At 42.5% G+C, this 8,633-nt stretch overlaps 1 protein-coding gene across 4 annotated transcripts in view; it reads left to right on the top strand.

Moving 5' to 3' along the window:
• The first annotated feature begins 2,512 nt into the window (after nucleotides 1–2,512).
• The window catches only part of BTBD10 (BTB domain containing 10), an 86,526-nt gene continuing 80,405 nt past the window's right edge, over nucleotides 2,513–8,633 (top strand). Inside the window, exon 1 of one of the 4 annotated variants that reach the window (XM_030330778.1) lies at nucleotides 2,513–2,919. The gene's annotated coding sequence lies outside the window, so the exon portion shown is untranslated. Of the gene's footprint in view, nucleotides 2,920–2,991; nucleotides 3,491–8,633 lie in introns of those variants that run through there. The other 3 variants (XM_030330780.1, XM_030330777.2, XM_030330779.1) reach the window with 3 other exon arrangements.

The following is an 8,633-nucleotide window of genomic DNA, read 5'->3' as shown; positions in this document are numbered from 1 at the left end:
TTTTTTTTTTTTTTTTTTTACTTAATACCTGGGATTCATTGTCTCGCTGCATTGATGAAGAGGTGGACACAAAATAAAATGAGCAGCAGGCAAAAGTTTATTAGAGCATAAGATCAGAAAGAAAGAATTGTATGAATGCTCTCTTCATTCAAAAGTGAATGCCATGTATGGAAACCAATTTGACAATAAATTTCATATATTAAAAAAAAAAGTGAATGCCAGAAACTGTAGGCAAACTTATAAAACTCTGTTCTATAAGGTTTTGATCAGCCCCTCTCCTTCCCCCTTGTCCCTTCTCAGGTTTTACCCTTATTGGCTAGATAACTCTAAATGCCTAGTCATTCCTTTTTGATTGGCTTGTTTCCATTGTATGGGGGTGTTCTACAGCCAAACTGTTCCTTTTGGGTCATATGTTTTATGGTCTACTACTTATTTTTAGTTAGGTCTTTTGTCAAATTCCTGAGGGAAACCTGAGGGGGGCGGGTAGGTGGTGTTTGTTACATTCTTAAGAGGAACCTTGCGCCCTCAGGCGTTTGCTAGTGGTCAGATGCTCCCCAGCATTGTTTTAAAATATGTGTTTTCCCCACCCAGGACCTTCAAGCCTTAGCCTCTCCCTTTCTGCTTACTGAATCTTAATCTTTTCCCATCCTAGTAAGGCCTGTACTTCCCCTAGTATTCTTAAACAGGGTCTTAATCTATAAATACGTTTGCTGAATAGAGTTCTTTTGGTGTTAGTGTGATTTTCCTGTTCCTGCTGTTAGGTGACAGTGCTCAAACCTTCTAGTAACAAGAAATCCCAGGCTTAAACAGGATTCTGGTTCTGTGGCTTATTAATTTGCTGAGCAAGTATTTAACTACAAGTCTTTTTTTTTTTTTTTTTTTTAAGTTTACTTATTGGAGACTGTGCGAATGAAGGAGGGGCAGAGTGACCCTGGGAGAGAAAGACTCCCAAGCAGGCTCCATGCTGATGTTGGGGGGGGGGCGGAGGTGGGGGGGTTGGGGGGGCTCGAACTCACTAACCACCAATCATGATGTGAGCTGAAATCAAGAGTTAGATGCTTAACCGACTGAGCCCTCCAGGCGCTATCTTATCCTCTGCTGTGAAACAATCTTGTCTTAGCATATTACGAGGTGCAACAATACAACCAAAGGAATTTATTCATTGCTTCTGTATAAAACTGTTTATTTGTATTGATCTTTTTGGTGTGTATTGTGATTAATATTGTAGAAGATTGACGTTAGGGGTTAGTCAGCTAGCATTTACAAATGATGGTGTAAGCAGTTTGTGATGATTTGACTCAATGGCGTTACCTACTAGACATATAGATGCTACCAATGCTCCCCAAATTAATATTTGATAGGTTAATTTTTTTAAGCAAATGATGGTGATAGTTTTATTAGATTTTCAGACTTCCTTGCTTCTCCCTCCCTCCCTCCCTCCTTCCTTCCTTCCTTCCTTGGAATAACAGAATAAGATGGACTATAGGTCCCTCAAAGTAAGGTAAAATGTTTTGGCCTGATTCCAGTATGGAACAAAGTTTCCAAATTTCATCTAAAATCTTTGCTGACATAATTCCTCCTGTAGAATTTCTGGAACTTGGACTAGAACTTGTGAATTATGCTGAGGAGGACACCTGATTGGCCCATAGCAGGGTTAGAACTACTTTTTGTTTGTTTTGCTATTAAGTATTGGGCTTATTTGTAGGGAGGATAGAATGAGCCAAATGACACTATTGTATATATAAATATATATATTAAAAATGAAGATGTTTTTTGAAGGAAGATTGGTGGAAACTCTATAGAATATCAGAGACTTTCTGTAGGAAATTATAGCTTCTATTTTGATACAGGGAAATGATTCCTGTTTGACAGACCTCTCTAAACCTAACTTGGACTACAGAATCACCTCCCTTGATCTTAGCTTACAGCAGAACATTTTGATAATAAATCAAAATTGGTGAGGTTTTTGTTGTGTTGTTGCCTGAGGATGTTTCTGAAGTTTCTCCATGAGATTCCCTGTATTGCAACATTTGTTAAATCGCTCTACTTAGCAGTCCTCAAAGAGTACTGGGAATTTCCAATTTGACAGAATGTTGGCAGTAACAATTGGGCACACTAGGACAATAACCTATTTCCCTTTAGGTCTCTGATGTGTGAGTGTACCTAGATGAGGAAGAGGATATTCACTTTCCGGTACCGTGCAGCACAATTCATCTCCTTAGCATAAACCTTGGTTTGGACAACACTTTGGTTATCACGCATGGGGGCCTGGGAGTTTTTTCTCTTCCGAACTAAACAATGATTACAAGTTTTTCAACAAAGTTCTTTCCGCAAGATCCGTTTTTCATTCCAAATTACACAAACCAGGTCCTCTTCCTCTTTGCTTTCTCTGCTTGCAACGCCCCTCCCACTCTTCTCAAAACCGGGGAAGAACTCGTACTCATCCTTCAAGATTCAGCTCAAATGTCTCTCCCTGGTGGAGGCTTCCTCAACATGCCAGGCAGAGCCGGTTACTCCCTGTCTGCTGCTCCCGTAGCTCATTGCGAGCAACCCGGCTTTTATCACAGCACAGTGGGTTTCCATTTATCGGGCGGGTCTTGCCCCCGCGGTCTGAGCTTCCAGCGCCGAGACCGCGTCTTTTAGTCACTCCTCCCCCCAACCCCCATGAGGATCGTCCAGCGTTTGGCACATGGTAGGCTCAGAGAAGTTGGATGACTGAAACTCTTATTAACTGGCGACCTTCTGGCCACAGGAGCAACATGCGACCCAGGTTCCTCCCGACGTGTGATAGGCGGCTCAAGTGAAGGAGGAGTTTCAGCTGGCACCCGGTTCCCGCCAAGCCAGCTTTTAAAAACAAACAGCTGCAGATACCGAGGCATAGAGGGTGGGCCTCACGACGACCGCCTTTCGTGAACCCAGGTGGGTGAATAGCCGCCAGGTGAGCTCGCTAAGGCCATTTCGGAGTTTGCTCAATTAAGGGAAACGTCTTCCCAGAGCACTCGGGGTCCCAGAGCTATTTCTCTAACTCTGGGCAGGAGACGCTGTCCGTTTTTTTCTAACGGTAACAGGAAGTCGAAGGAAAAACGTGGGATTCAGAGGTTTGGGCCTCTCAGACAAGAGGATCGCGGAGGATCCAGGTCTGACGTCTGTGAGGGCCGGCGCCCAGCACTCTGCCACCCCAGCCCCTAGGCAGAACGCCCACCGCAAACGGCCGCTCCCTCTTTCACCCTCACCCTCGGCGCCCCGCCCACTCCCGGGCGCTGAGCCTCGCGAGAACACCGCTAGCCTCGCCTCTTCGGACTCCAGGCTCTCGCGAGAAGAGGCTTAGGAGCCGGCCTGTAACCTGCCCCGGCGGCTCTGCTGGCCGCAGCCGCCTGAGTGGCCGCTGCCACAGACACCTCCAGAGGGACCCAGTTGAGGAAGAAGCGGAGGTGTCGCTGGCCCCCCGCCTTCGCCTAGGTCCTCCCTGGACACTCAAGAGGGACTGCAGGTTCGAGGGTGACTGGACTCACCTGGGGAACTCGGTGGGGGCGGCGCCGGAGGCTGGGCTGGGCTGGGCGAAAGAGGAAGGGGGCGGAGGGCGAATCTGGGCTTGAGCGCCGGGCTGCCGTGGCGGTGGTCTGGGTGTCTCAGACCCTGCTGGGAGACCGTGGGTGGGGTTCTGGGCTCCGGCAGCTGGCCCCTGGTTCGGAGAGGCAAGGAAGGGATTTGGATTTTCGGCGGTGCTGTTTTTGGGTTGGGAGTCCCGAGGCCCTTCCCCAAGGGATGAAGGCGATACCCTCATCCCTCCTTCCCTGGGCAGAGTAACCCCGTGCCCCGCCCCTTTTTCTGTCACCACTGGGCTAACGCAGCGACATCCTTAGGAGGGCGCATCACAATAGAGGATAGAGTGGCAAGGCAGTCTCCCTTTGGGTGAAGAGGAGTGAGACTCCAAAAATGTGCTGCGTGGTTTTCTGCTGTAACAGTATCACGTATGGTGAAGCTTTGTTTTCCCAAAACCTACACAGAAAAGCTGCCTATTTTTTCCTTCTTCAGATGCAAGTCCCGTAACACCCTTTTGCCTCCTTAATGGGGTGCTGGGACACGAGACATAATTTGGTAATTTGTTAGTGTGGGGGTAGTGTGACCATCCCTGGAGCCCGTGGATTTGGTACAGTAGTTGTCAGTACTTAAGAGTCCATGTTAAAAAGTCGCTAGTCCACACTTGCTAAAGATAGAGCGTCACTTGCTTGGCTCTTTGTGCACTTAGCATATAAAGATTATTTAACTTTTTTTGGTCTTTTAGAGTCGTCATGCTTTTAATTTAAATGAATCGCAATGAAACAGCGCAGTATATTGGTTTTATTTGGACAGTTAGGCACCCCCACCCCCACTCCCCCGCACACAAGGCTTTGATCAAGGCCTTTTAGAGAGGGAATTAGGGATAAATTTTGAATGAAATAGACCATAGAGATTGGAATAAGAAGTCTAATGAGGAATGCAACCATAAGGGCCAAAAAAAGTTTCTGTGCTAGAGAGCCCATCCAGGACTGAAGTCCAAGCCTTGAAAATGAGGACTGCAGTTGTCATTTGAATGTAAATTGAAAAGCGGTAGAAAATACTTGGGAAAGGACTTGATGGTTGTTAAGACTGTTTAAAAGAGTGTGAGGAGAATTACTTTTGAAGGTGTAAGGTGTTTTATAAATTTCCCTAACATTTCTCAGAGTTTATGATCTGCTATTGTTATACATAAAGAGGAAGTAAGGGGGATTCTGAAGCATGGAGTGTGGTAATAAACCATGGAATTAACATAGTGTTCAATCAGGAAAGCTTTCAGTAACTCAACAATGTTTTTGAGTTCTTTCACCTTTTTTCTCTCAAAAAAGCTTTTAGATGGGCTTTTTACTTCTATGTCACCCTTCCACCAGTCAGAATATTTTCTTTCTTACACTTTTTTTAAAGCCTAATGAAAAAATATTTTAAAATGTTTTTTTAAATGTTTGTTTATTTTTGAGAGGAGAGAGAGAGAGCTCGAGTGAGAGCAGGGGAGGGGCAGAGGGAGAGGGAGACACAGAATCTGAAGCAGTCTCCAGGCTCTGAGCTGTCAGCGCAGAGCTGGATGTGGGCTAAACTCACAAACTGAGATCGTGACCTGAGCCAAAATTTTTTTTGTTATTAACTATTAAATTGCAAACCAGCAAGATCTGCTTTGTGGTTTTTTTTACATTTAGGTGACTTGGTAAAGTGTGAGAGTGATCTGGAAAATATGCACCTTTCATAGGAGTACATTATGAATAGCAAACTCCTACGCCTTCAGGTACCAGGCAGATGAAAGTAACTGCACTAGAGGGTTTATGCTTCATCTTAGAGGGAATCTAGTTCTCAGGTCCACTTGTTTAGTGCCATACATGAATATGGGCCCAGTTTTCAGCCTTCTTAATAGAACACAGTATCTTTTGATTTTTGCTTGTAGTCTCTTGATTGTTAAAAATATTGACAACTAATTAAAATAGTTAAAAATAATACAATGTGGCCTAACCAAACCCAAACCTGTCAGTAGTTGTAGCCTGCTTTCCAGTTTGGGACCTCTGTTATAGGTCAGAATGAGTAAATTTTACAACTGAAAAATAAAAAAGATTTAAAGCAAGTATCCCAATTAGTTTGGAATTTCAAACCTACGAAGATTTGGGGAAAATGTCAGGTCTAATTGAAAACAGGTAAGTTTAATAGCCAAACTTAATAACTTTTAAGTACAGTAGGGCAAATGGAACTGGTACTTATTAACATTTTAACTATGGAAACAACTGAAGAAGAAACTTCTCAGTATTTATGGTTTAATGACTCAGGGTTCTTTTTTCTTTTTAAATATATTGTCCAGTTAGCTTACATACAGTGTATACAGTGTGCTGTTGGCTTGGGGAGTAGATTCCCATGATTCATCGCTCACATACAACACCCTGTGCTCGTCCCAACAAGTGCCTTCCTCAATGCCCATCACCCATTTTCCCCCCTCCCCCCCATCAACCCTCCGTTTTTTCTCTGTATTTAAAACTCTCTTAGGCTTTGCCTCCCTTTCTATTTGAAACTATTTTTTTCACCTTCCCTTCCCCCATGGTCTTCTGTTAAGTTTCCCCAATTCTACATATGAGTGGAAACATACGATATGTGTCTTCTCTGACTTATTTCACTTAGCATTAATACCCTCCAGTTCCATCCACGTTGTTGCAAATGGCAAGATTTCATTCTTTCTCATTGCCAGCTAGTATTCCATTGTATAATAAACCACATCTTCTTTATTCATCAGTTGATGGACATTTGGGCTCTTTCCGTAATTCAGCTGTTGTCAGCGCTACTATAAACATTGGAGTACATGTGCCCATGTGAATCAGCACTCCTGTATCCTTTGGATAAATTCCTAGTAGTGCTACTTCTGGGTCGTAGGGGAATTCTATCTTTAATTTTTTGAGGAACCTCCACACTTTTCCAGAGCAGCTGCACCAGTTTGCATTCCCACCAGTAGTGCAAGAGGGTTCCCGTTTCTCTGCATCCTCGCCAACATCTGTAGTTTCCTGAATTGTTATTTAGCCACTCTGGTCGGCGTGAGGTGGTATCTCAGTGTGGTTTTGATATGTATGTCCCTGATGATGAGTGATGGTGAGCATCTTTTCCTGTTTCTGTTAGCCATCTGGATGTCTTCTTTGGAAAAATGTCTATTCATGTTTTCTGACCATTTCTATACTGGATTGTTTTTCAGGTGTTGACTTTGTTAAGTTTTTTATACTTTGGATACTAACCCTTTATTTGATATGTCATTGGCAAATATCTTCTCCCATTCTGTCAGTTGCCTTTTACTTTTGTTGATTGTTTCCTTTGCTCTGCAGAAGTTTTTTATCTTGGCGAGGTCCCAATAGTTCATTTTTGCTTTTATTTCCCTTGCTTTCAGAGATGTGTTGAGTAAAAAGTTGCTGTGGCTGAGGTCAAAGAGGTTGTTGCCTATTTTCTCCTCTAGGGTTTTGATGGTTTCTTGTCTCACATTTAGGTCTTTCATCCATTTTGAGTTTATTTTTGTATATGGTGTAAGAGAGTGGTCCAGTTTCATTCTTCTGTATGAGAGAGACTGTCTTTTTTCCATTTGGATATTCTTTCCTTCTTTGTCAGAGATTAGTTGGCCATACACTTGTGGGTCCAGTTCTGGGTTCTCTATTCTATTCATTGTTTTATATGTCTGTTTTTGTGCCAGTACCATACTGTCTTGATGATTACAGCTTGGTAGTACAGGCTAAAGTCTGGGATGGTGATGCCTCCTGCTTTGGTTTTCTTTTTCAACATTACTTTGGCTATTCGGGGTCTTCTGTGGTTCCATACAAATTTTAGGATTGTTTGTTCTAGCTCTGAGAAGAATGCGGGTGCAATTTTGATTGGGATTGCATTGAATGTGTAGATTGCTTTGGGTAGTATTGACATTTTAACAATATTTGTTCTTCCAGTCCATGAGCATGGAATGTTTTTCCTTTTCTTTGTGTCTTTCATAAGTTTTCTATAGTTTTCATAAGTGTCTTTCATAAGTTTTCTATAGTTTTCAGCATACAGATCTTTTACATCTTTGATTAGGTTTATTCCTAGGTATTTTATGGTTCTTGGTGCAATTGTAAATGGGGCCGATTTCTTGATTTCTCTTTTTGTCGCTTCATTATTGGTGTATAGAAATGCAACCAATTTTATACATTGATATAATCCTGTACATTGATTTCATATCCTGCGACTTTGCTGAATTCATGTATCAGTTCTAGCTGCTTTTTGGTGGAGTCTTTCGGGTTTTCCATGTAAAGTATCATGTAATGACTCACACTCTGAGCAAAGCTGATTTATAGGTATCTTGTAAGGAAATTGGTTTATTGAGAGGCCCTTTAGTGTACTTGTAATTAATACGTGAAGTTAAATTCAGAGGACCCTCTGTAACTCATCTATGGTTTTGAATGTTTATTGGTTGCTCTGCCATCTCACATTGTCTTCTCAGTCATTGACTTTTACTGGAAGCAGTATTGGTTCCTTGGATTCTGTTCCTGGCAGATGGGGTGAGGAGAAGGTGCATAGTGATAGAAATGGGATGGGGAGAGTGTGATGTGAAGCAGGCATTCATGTTCCTCTTCTTTACGTTGTACATTAAAAAACTGATTTAACTAGTTTTTCTTGTAAGAATAGGTACTTTGACAAAACACAGTGCATTATACATTGTAGAGCTTGGTGATTATTTGTAGGATTGAACCCCGTGGATTAAAGCACATTTACCCATTAGTATGAAATACTTTAATCACATAATCTGATTCATATTTAGTTGGGCTGAAGGGAGTGGAAGTTTAGAGGTCAGACCAAGAAGAAAAGTGGACCTTATTGAAGGCAAGGTGGAGGGTCTTTGATGGCTGTAAGGGTGAGAGAGGAGGCTAGGTAAGGGAGAGAATTTTGAAAAGGAAGATAAAATGGTGAAGTACCCTTTTGTCTACTGTGTAGTTTTACAAAGTTTTACTAAATTTACCATAACGCCTACAAAGACTACAGAGAATATTGGTTTTTTTATGAGGACTACTTTGGTAGTTTGAAGACTTGATTTTCTACCTTTTAGCTCAGTCTTCTCAAATCGGACTAGTCTACTATCT

This window comes from Lynx canadensis, chromosome D1, assembly GCF_007474595.2.
Source record: "Lynx canadensis isolate LIC74 chromosome D1, mLynCan4.pri.v2, whole genome shotgun sequence".
NCBI classification, from domain to species: domain Eukaryota; kingdom Metazoa; phylum Chordata; class Mammalia; order Carnivora; family Felidae; genus Lynx; species Lynx canadensis.
The sequence above is the reverse complement of the archived record's forward strand: the minus strand, read 5'-3'. Positions and strand labels throughout refer to the sequence as shown.